The sequence below is a fragment of the Halichoerus grypus genome, chromosome 1 (genome assembly GCF_964656455.1).
Source record: "Halichoerus grypus chromosome 1, mHalGry1.hap1.1, whole genome shotgun sequence".
In the NCBI taxonomy this organism is placed as follows: Eukaryota; Metazoa; Chordata; class Mammalia; order Carnivora; family Phocidae; genus Halichoerus; species Halichoerus grypus.
Window position 1 is genome coordinate 169,922,426 of NC_135712.1, and position 11,180 is coordinate 169,933,605.

Genomic DNA, 11,180 nt, shown 5'->3' on the forward strand with positions numbered 1-11,180 from the left:
ACCGAGCATTGTATTAAATACTTTGCATGTGTTTTTTTTGTTCCCCTTCAGCAATCCTATAAGGTGAAATTAACATTATTAGTATTGTCATCTTAGAGGGTTAGAGAGGTTAATTGGTCACACAGCCAGTATGGATATGGTAGGTTTTGAATTTGGTTAAGGGGAATTTAGAGGTACTCTTATTTACTATTAAGTCATTTTGCCAAGTATGGAATTCAGAGACAGACATTAGCATACTTCTCATGCTACCTCATCAACAATCAGGACAGGGATGCCTGGGTAGCTCAGTCAGTTAAGCGTCTGCCTTTGGCTCAGGTCATGATCCCAGGGTCCTGGGATTGAGTTCTGCATAGGGCTCCCTGCTCAGTGGGGAGCCTGCTTCTCTCTCTGCCTGCTGCTCCCCCTGCTTGTGCACACGCTCTCTCTCTCTGTGTCAAATAAATAAATAAAATCTTAAACAAACAAACAAAAACCCAACCAGGACATTCACCAAAAAGAGTAAGCAGGCTTTTTCCTTCCCAACTACCAACTAACATTTTATATTTTAACTGGTAGTTCAACCATGACAAAACAACAAAACAAAACAAAAAGACAAAACAAACAAACACAACACATACTGAAACTCTTAATAACAAAAATGTTGTCTCTAGTGGGTACAGTTCTGCAGTTTTCATACAAAGCATATGCAATTATTGAGAAGAAACATATGTGAACTCCAGCACAGAGCTGTTTATTGGCAACTGATTAATATTTCCTTGGCTATGAGTTTATTGGGGAGTTATGAGTCTTTTATAAATAGAATCTAGAAGACTGTCACCCTCTCACTGTTCAAGTTCCACGTTTTATTAAGGAAATGGAAAAAAAATAGGAAATGGAAAAAAAATCTGTGACTTTGGGCTAGGATAACTACTAAGTAAATAAAAGAATTGGTTGTCTAACTGGAGTCCTGCCAAATAATATTTTCAAGATATGCCTTAATACTTTATTAAATAGGCAAATAAATACATAAAAGGACACAGAAAGAGAATAGTGTAAACAAACCTAGAGTCCTTTCATTGAGAATTTCACTGGTTGCTGCATATTGCAAAGATCGAGATCCCATACAGCGTTTATATCCACTGTTTCTATGGAACTTTAAACACAAATCGAAAATGTGGCTACCACATGGCTGAATTGCTCTAACATAGTCTATTTGCAAATGCAATGGATTCCAGTTTTTATCTTCCCAAATGAGAAGGAATTCACCTTCTAGTCTTATGTATCACTTCAGCTTCCCTGACAGAATCTCTTTCCTTCCTTCCAGTGTTTGCCTCTCCGTCATATAAGAACCAGTCCTCCTTCTGATGGCTCCTGATTTCTGTGTGGGAATCAAGGTAGTTTAAGGGAAGTTTGTTATTTTCCAGAGGGGGTATGACCTAGGCAAGATGTGCTTCTGATTCCACTGGACAGCAGGGTGGTTATTGCTACTTGCCAAGACTCTGAGCTAAAAGGGAGATTAGAATGGTATTGAAAGCCCACAAACCCAAATATTCCTTGACATAGAATAAATAAACAAACTGTGGTATGAACATACAATGGAATATGAGATCAAGCCCTATAAATCACAAAGAATGTATAAACTGGTCAGAATGGTGAGCAGGCCTACTGTTGCAGCATCAAGATGGCGGCAGGAGGGTATTTGAAAATGGGATTACAATGCTGCATGGGTCAAGACACTGGGGTTAACGTGAGATGATACATTATGCGAGAATGATGATGTGAAAGGCTTCCCAAGAACCTTCATAATGACAGGATGTTTTGCATCAAGAGAGCACTGAACCTGACCACGAGGCAGCAGATCTCACCTAAAGAGCAGTGGACAGAATATGAGGATACACTCTATCTTGAACCATATCTGAAAGAAATTATTTGGGAAAGAAAAGAGAGAGAAGAATGGGCAAAGAAATAATCATGGAGTTGAAATCTGTGGTTGCAGCTGCCCTCAAATATTTTTAAGAAGTTGGGTAAACCTGGGGTGCCTGGGTGGCACAGTCGGTTAAGTAACCGACTCTTGGTTTCAGCTCAGGTCATGATCTCAGGGTCTTGAGACAGAGCCCTGTGACAGGCTCCACACTCAGTGCAGAGTCTGCTTGAGACTCTTTCTCCCTCTTGCTCTGCCCCTCCCCCTGTGCACTCTCTCTCTCTCTAAAATAAATAAATAAAATCTTTAAAAAAAAAAAGAATGTGGGTAAACATGAAATGTACAATTTAGAATTATTTGAACTGCAAATGCATTACTTTAAATAAATGTGTATTGTTATTATTTAAAAAAAAGAACATAAACTACAACTGACCCTACAGCATGGATGAATCTCACAAATGGGAAGCTAGCTCGGAAAAGACAGAAACAAAAGAGTACTTGTCGTATGACAGCACTGCACTTACATAAAGTTCAAAGCCAGGCAAAACCAATCTGTGGCAGAAGTCAGGATAGTGCCCATCTTAGAGGCAGTACTGCCTGGCAGGGGCATAAATGGAACTTCTAGGGGCTGGCAAGATGCTGCTTCCTAATCCAGATTCTGCATGCTGGCATGCTTATTGTACGTAATGCATCAGGCTGTACTTTTTTTTTTTTTAAAGATTTTATTTATTTATTTGAGAGAGAGAGAATGAGAGACAGAGAGCATGAGAGGGAGGAGGGTCAGAGGGAGAAGCAGACTCCCTGCCGAGCAGGGAGCCCGATGTGGGACTCCATCCCGGGACTCCAGGATCATGACCTGAGCCGAAGGCAGTCGCTTAACCAACTGAGCCACCCAGGCGCCCATCAGGCTGTACATTTAAGATCATATGTTCTTGAGGTATGTTAGATGTCAAAAAAATATTTGCTTAAAAAACATCCTCTTTGCAAACACACACACTAGCAACAAACTGAGTCTTTCTCCTAGATGTAATCTAAAGATTCACTACCACACCTTAAGAAATGCTGCCTCAAGCCAGAGAAATAACAATAGTATACATAATAGACCAACGGAGGGTCCCTATCTGTTGGATGACCATTTCCCCAAGGCTGAGTTGGTGACCTTCTCCTATACTTTCAGAGGACCACAGGGCTTCCTTGGATCACAGCAGCTATCTCTCTGTATTAAACATGATTATTTCCTAGCCTGCCTCCACTGGATTCACTTTCTTTAGCACACGAACTGAATCTTTAACTGCAGGACCTTAGCACCAAACAAGGTACCTGACAGATAGGGATGCCCCATAACTATCTGTGGAATGAATGAATAGATGAAGATATGAATTCATCCTACAGACATAAACTGTATTGAGCTGGCAGGAAAGAGAGAATAAGGTCATGCATCTGGCCATGGGGAGCAATTGCACATAAATCCTGACACAAGCATATTTACAAGTTTGCAGAGAAAGGAGAACTGGAGTACTAATAATCAGCCTGAAACCCATTGGAGGACAGCTGCTATTACTTTGCTTTAAAAGAGCCTTGAGTGGAACTATACAGAGTCTGATACTTTTTACTATTTAAAGGGCCCAAGGTGGTGCTAGAGCTATAATATCAATAATGAAAGCAAATGTGTGAGCTGCTTGGACCTATTAAAGATAAGTTATTTCAGGTGCATTCAGAATAAGTACACATGGAGAGGTAGAGCCATTTCTTTTTTATCCTTGCTGGAGATGAGTCAGAGAAATAAGGATGTCTGAATTCTCCAGATAAAGCTCCAAATGTCTTTCAGCTACTAATTTACAAATTTTTGTACTATAGGCAGAACCAATATTTTGTGTGCATAAGAGTGCCATATTTAGTATGATCTAATGTTACAAATGTCCTAACATCCTTAGCAAAGTACCAGGTGTCCACTAGACATTCAATAAATGAAATGGATTCTATCAAGCCCAACCACAATCTGTGTGCCATTAAAAAATAAAAGAAGAAAGAAAGAAAGAGAATGAAGGAAGAAAGAAAGAGAGAGAAAGAGAGAGTGTAGAAGGAAGGGGAGAAAGGAAGGAAGAAGAGCATGCAAGAAAGAGAGAGAAAACAGAAGAGAGACAGAGACAGGGAGGTAGAAAGGTAAAGGCAGAGAGGAAGGAAGAAGAGAAGAAAAAAGAAAATGAGGGAAAGAGAAAGAGGGAGAGAGAAAATAAGAGAGGAAACAAAGTGGGCATCAGAAAGATGGTAGATTCTAACAAAACATTTTGGAGGTTTAATTAATTAATTTAATTAACCGACAAGGTGAATTCTAAATGTTCAATAATAAGAGATGGTGTTATTAAATTAAAGCTAATGATGCTAACACAGATCGAAAAGGGAAGGACAAATGATGATGGGACATAATTATTTCATTGTCTGGTACTATGGAAATTTCTGCTTAGATGTTCAGATCTCTAAAATGATCTGAGCTACAGCAAGAATCGAAGGAGGGAATAGACTGTGGAGAAATGCACCAGACTGGAAAGTCATCACCAGTGAAGGGAGTTCATTCAACACCCTGTTCTTCAGATTTGGGAAAAGACGAAATCAGAAGAAAGGTTATTCATCTTAAAAGACAAGCAAGAATGCCCATGTGTCTATATTTCATCAGAGGGCTGATATAAATACTATTTCCAGGCTATCAGAAATGATGTCATAATGCATAATTCTATAAATTCTTGTTATTCATCCATTGTAGACAGCCTGCTGTTAACTTTTGAAAGGAACTTTCTTACTCTTACACATCATTTTACTTGGTATAAAGGATAAAGGCAACCAAAGTGACTAAATAAAGGAGCTAGATGATATATCGTTATCTCTCAGCAGTAGACTGTATTATTATTTGTCCCAAATTCTCTCTTTAGCATGTTCCTCCCTAAGGGGGAATTATATGTTCCTACTCTGCTGAAGTCAAGATGTTTCATTTTATTTAATCGGAAGAAGGCAGAAGTGACATATATCTTTTCTAAGTAGAAGCTCGAGAGCCAATGATGTGAGTGCCATGTTTCTTTTCCTGCTGACACAACAATCAAAATGTTCCTGACAGAGACTGCTCCATCAATCTAGGCACTAGAGTGAACACAACATGAAGCAGAGCCACAGCTGACCCACGAACATACAGTGTCCTTGATTTTATAAGCCATTGAGATTAGTTGGTATCACAGAATAATTTACTGTGTCCTGAATGATACAATACCAAAATAAGAGAAACAAAAATGAAGGCTAAATATATAAATGCATTAATTTGTCCTACCAATAGCTATCAAACATATTCTATGTGCAGTCCTGTGCTCAGTGCTGAGCAGAAAATTATGAACAAGTCTTATCTTCAAGGACAAACAGATTAGAGTTCTAGAATCTCACAGGTAAGGAAGTAACATGGGTTTGAGAATTCTGGAGAAGAACTGCATAGAGAGAGGTGCATCTTCAGCAGGACATTATCAGCGAGGCATCTTTGGAGGGGACATTCCTAATAGAGTAGGTAGCATCACTCAAACAGAGGCAGAACTAAAAGGGAGACTTTGTATAGGGGAATAATGGGAGTTTAGAAATACCTAGAGTTAGGTCAGGGGAAGAAAATCTTTATAAACAGACAGACATATAGAGGCAACGGGAAATTAATAGATTTTTAAAAACATAATGTAAGAAGTTTTAGGTTCCTGTGAAGAGATAAAGAGAGAAATAACTGGACTGGGGATGAAAGCTAAGTCTACTTTTTTTGTCTTAATATGATTTTATCAGGATTTTTGGTGTCATTAAAGTCAAATTGACACCTTTTAAAATTATGTATTGAAGCCAATAATTTCAGTCTCATATTTCATAACCACTGACAATTTGTGGTTTATGAAATGAATGTCAGAGCACCCTGCCTACCATGAATACACAATGTTTGTTCAGTGATAGCCAAAAAAGAAGATCATATAGAAATTTAAAAAGATAGTAACTAATGTCTACACAAAACCTAGGAACTACAGATTGTTAAAAACTTAATCTTTTAATTGATCAGTTGCTGTGAGCTAAAACCTGACTCAGAACAGAATGACAAGTTAGGATATGGTACAGGGCTTTTTTTTTTTTTTTTTTTTTTTAATGATGGGTGGAGGAGACAATGCTAAGTGTTCATTAAATCCCATTTCATTTTCCTTTTTCTGGGCACAGTGAAACATTTCTCAGCTTCCCTTGCAGTTAGGCTAAAGTCGTGATTAAGGCATGTTTACTGGGAGCATGCCAGTATGTCTTTTTTAGTTTACTTGTTTGCTTTTGTTTACTTCCAGACCCACAGAGGAATCTATTCTCTTGACCAGCAATTCCCTAGACCTACTATTTACGAGTGTTAACTTTCAAAAACTTCAAAGAAAGGCTAGATTAGCAAAAGGTACAAGGGTGTCATGAGGGCTCAGCACTTTTAGAAGAACCAGATAAAGAAAGACATTCAAGCAAATGAAAAGAAAATACCTTTAGGGGAGCAACAGACACCAATCAAAAGAATAAGGTTATTTTAATTCTAAATATCTAAGAGTATGGTCTAATTCAAAATTTATATAACTTTATGCTTATGAAATAGAAGAGAAGCAGCTTAATTTTAAGTGGCTATATTTCTGAGCTATAATGTAGTCTCTTGATGAAAAAGAAAATATGTTTGAGGATTCCTGAAACTTAGAAGTACAACGAGTATTTATTGAACTCTAAAGGCATTACCTGCTTCACCTGTTTATCTTCGGAACAACCCTCGCTGATGTATATATTCTTGGCATTCCTTATTTACCTAAAAGGAAGTGGAATCTTGGAGAGATGAAGTAACTTATTAAGGCCCACACAATGGAGATGAGATTCCAATCCAGGTCATCTGACTCCAGAGAGTACACTCTACAGTTTGTACCACCACCCTGTCCTCCTCCCGTGGGGGTTTGCTAAGCTTGAACACCCATTCCATTGAAACAGATGGGCCACTATCTCTCAAGTTAGTTTTATTTTCAGCATAGGCTAAATAAGTGCCCAGAATATGACTTAACCAGCAATTATAGCTTCTAATACCCCAGGTACATTCTTTGAATTCTAAATCATCTCTTTGGTATAAAAAGTGTACCATGGAGTCACTCAGAGGCATTAAAAAATGTTGGCAAAATATTTTGATGTCCAGAAACTAGGTAAACACAGAAGTAAAAACAACTAAAGTTTTTAACTCCAAATGAGTCTGCCCCATTGGGATGTGGGGAAAAACACAAACAAAAGGAGAACTTTTTAGTTCTTGTGAACCTAGGATTCCCAAGATTCTTATTTCAGACCAAAGAGGAAAACATAGGGACCATAAATCAGCTGCATATCACAAGTCTTCAAGAAGATACAACCACAATTTAAATAAATCCATTTAAATTTAAAGCAAATGCTAAGTGGTTTATGTAATTTTTTTTTTTTTTTCCTGAGCTCATTTTCTCCAGAAAGGTTTAGAATGTTACTTCTCAGTTCATGGTAGACAAAGTCTCAGTTCTCATTTCTTGGAAAGATGGGAGAAAAACCCTGTGTTTGGAATTATCTGCCTTCATAGAAGTATCACAGTAAATTAAGACCCAGCTAGCTAATGAAGATGTGGCTCTTTAAAAAATTGCTGAATCCCATCCAGGAGGTGGAAGGTTATCGAGACATGCTTCACGAACACCGCCACAGGAATGACACGCACTGTGCCTTCTTTGCCCCTAGCCTATGAATGTTCTGTGTTAAACTTTATGCAAAACCTTTTTTTTTAATATAGTCAGTGATGGCATCTCTGTTAGAATTTTATTATAAAGTGAAACCTAAAATGTGGAGCATAAATTGTGGCTGGATTTTTATGTTTGAAGTCTTTTTTTTTTTTTTCCTGGATAAAAACATAAATACTCAAGGAGTACTCTCCTCCTGAATCCCACAGGATTTAATGAGTATTTATGCTGCAACAAACTTCCTTCTAATTTTATTCACTCTAAGAAAAACAAAGCAACAAAAAATTCCTATTTCCTTTTACAGATTCAGCCTTGCAAAGGTCTCTAGGTAAAAGGTCTCTATCAATTTTCTATTTGGAAATTAAGAAAAAAGGATATTGGCACCTTTGTTAATGCTTGTCCAGAGGAAGGCTAGGTTCTTTGAAAACTTTCAATGGATACTCCATGAAAGGACATACTTAATATTAAAAATGCATATTTTGACTTTAATCAGAAGGTACTGCTATAATTTGTAGTTTGTAGGCTTCATAAAGGGGAACTTGTAGTTATTGAAAAAACCAGTTTCTGTGACAAATGTGAAAACGCTGGTTGACATGAGGGTGGAAAAAGTGGATAGAACTAGATATGAATGGAAGAAAATCGATAATGTGTTTACACCTGATACTGAAGAAGACCATAGCAGCTTTTCATATCATGATTCACTAGTGTGTCCACATGTCACAATCAGTTGGAAAATGTGCTCTAAGTAATTTTCATGACAAATTTCTGAAGTGTGTAAGTGCTTTACTATCATTAGTAAATCAGAATAAATTCAAAGTTATTTCTGTGGTAACATGATCCTCACTCACTTGTACTCAAATAACCCTTTCTGAGTGGGAGATTAAAAATTGCAACCTTATGTACCAACATGGTATATCTCTTTACATATACAGATGTCAAAAAATAATATGTATTTTTTAGCATTAGATGAAATGCTTAAGAATCATCAGAGAGAGGAGTCAGGTGATCAACGAGAAGATGCAGAGTTTGAAGTATGAAAGGCATCAGTCGCTATCATTACTGTCGCCATGGCCTAGGACAAGTCTATGCCCATTCTTGGTCTTAGGAACATCCTTTATAAAATTATATATTCCAGGGTTGTCAATCTATGGCCAGTGGACCAAATCTGGACTGCCACTGTGTTTGCAAATAAAGTTTTATTGGAATATGACTGCATCCATTAATTTTTATTTTGTCTATTGTTGCTTTCAAGCTATAGCAGCAGAGTGAGTAGTTATAACAGAGACCATATGGCCGGCAAAGTCTAAAATATTTACTATATGGCCCTTTACAGAAAAAGATTGCCAATCCCTGAATTAGACCATGAGGGCTGTAGGATTCTTAAATATTCCTATGCTATAACATGTCACTCTAAAGTTATTCACATCTCTTGCTTAAATATGGGATAGTTACCTATGTCTTGGGATGTTGTAGAGTTTCAGTGAAAGAAAACAGGTAAAGGATTTAACATGGCATATGACCAGAGTAACTGTTCATTAAATACTAGCTTCTATTTCTACTGTTAATAATGAGAAAGCCTATATTATTATCACAGGAAGCTAGATATCCAGGTCAGAGCAATGATATGCTCCTTTATGCCTTCCTCTTTATGCCTATGTAGATGCTTTTTGATGGGAAAAGGGAAGGGAGAGCCATTTATGCAGAAGAGCATTAGCTATTCTCTTACCTCTGGATAATAACCTGTGTCTGATCCACACAGCTCCCTTTCTTGGTCTATCACATAGTCACAGCCAGAAAAATTCCTGCTCATCCTTAGGAGTAAAACTCTGCATTTTCCTGCCTCAGTGACACCTAAATTTGCACACACGGTAAACTAGTGCGTCTAGAAACAGCCTAAGAGTTCTTAATGGTCCACAGCAAAGCTACTAAGAAAAAAAACATAGGTGAAGATATTCATTGAAATCAATAATCCCCAAATCACATTAATGCAATGTTACAGGTAATAATATAAAACCTGTTGCCTAAGGTACTCAAAGTTATCAGACCCAGAGCGACCATAACTTGGTCCCAAGCATCAGACTCCTATTTTGTTTTGTGGTTCTCGGTACATGAGGTATAGAAACTGCTTCTGAGAAAACCCTAACTTCCAAATCTCTGACTTCTGAATGTATAAATCACATCAAACTACTATTCGCCTCCAACAGGAGTGAAAATGCAAAGAACAATGTCTACTATGTATTGCTTTTAAGGCGGTGATTTCCACTACAAATGATCTGGAACAGTACTTCTCAGACTAACCGTGATAAAAGATCAGTGGAGTTTTTTTCTAATCTATTATGGACTGAGCCTCTGAAAAAATACAATAAACATAAACAACTAGAAAAAAATGAAATAAAAAAGATGTACAAAATAAACACAAGTCTAGATTTTTCATTTATTAGATTCAAGAGTGGGATAAGGTGATTGTCCTACTTTATTTAAATTCACAAGTACAGACAGACACACTGTTATTCAAAGATTGGCTAAACCACCTTTTCTTCCCCTGATGGATAGCCTCATCTGCCTGAACGAAGCATGTTAATAGGTCACCTCTGCAGCCACAAATTTTGCTTATGTGATTGAAAGTTGAGGGATTCAGGAATTCATTTCACATGCATATAGATATGACAGATGCTTTTCAATTCCTTTTTTGAGTATGTGCTACCAGTTCTTGCTCTCATTTTTATGCATGCAATAATTCCCCTGGGGGAAATGTAATTGGAAGTTCTTAATTATTAATAAGACAATTCATAAAAGTACTTCTATAGGGGCACCTGGGTGGCTCAGCTGGTTAAGCATCAATTCTTGGTTTGGCTCAGATCAAGATCTCATGGGTCCTGAGATTGAGCCCAGCCCGCATCAGGCTCTGCGCTCAGTGGGGAGTTGGCTTGAAGATTCTCTCCCTCTGCCCCTCCCTCACTCACATGCACAGACGCGCGTGCTTACGCTCTCACTTTCTCTCTCTCTCTAAAAAAAATAAAATAAGTCAATCTTTAAAAAAAAAAAACACTTCAATATTACAGGCTGGCAAAATCACATACAAACAGTCTGGCAATATCCTTCCACCACTGTCAGGAACTATTTATACACTACTGTCAGACAGGTCTTCCTAAACCCCATGTCTAATTGCATCAATATCTATCTCAGAAATAGATAGCTCCTCAGTATCTACAAATTAAATAGAACTATAAAATATTAGAATGCAGTACAGTATAATGGTGAAGAGTGTGGCCTTTATAGTCAAACTGCTTGCTTTTAAATCTAGACCTTGCCCTTCATTGCCTGTGACACTTAAGCAGGTTATTTTATTTCTCTGTTTTCAGTTTATTTGTCTATGTATTGTAGGAAATTATAAAAATTTTTTATATATAGAACATATATATTATAAGCAAGATGTATATTATGTGTAATGTACATATGTTATATATAAATTATATGTGAGACATATTTAATACATAATATATAATAAATATATTAATATA

At 37.3% G+C, this 11,180-nt stretch overlaps 1 pseudogene; it reads left to right on the forward strand.

The window, feature by feature from the left end:
• The first annotated feature begins 1,628 nt into the window (after window positions 1-1,628).
• On the forward strand, window positions 1,629-2,318 carry LOC118522444 (cytochrome b-c1 complex subunit 7 pseudogene; annotated as a pseudogene).
• Window positions 2,319-11,180: the final 8,862 nt, after the last annotated feature.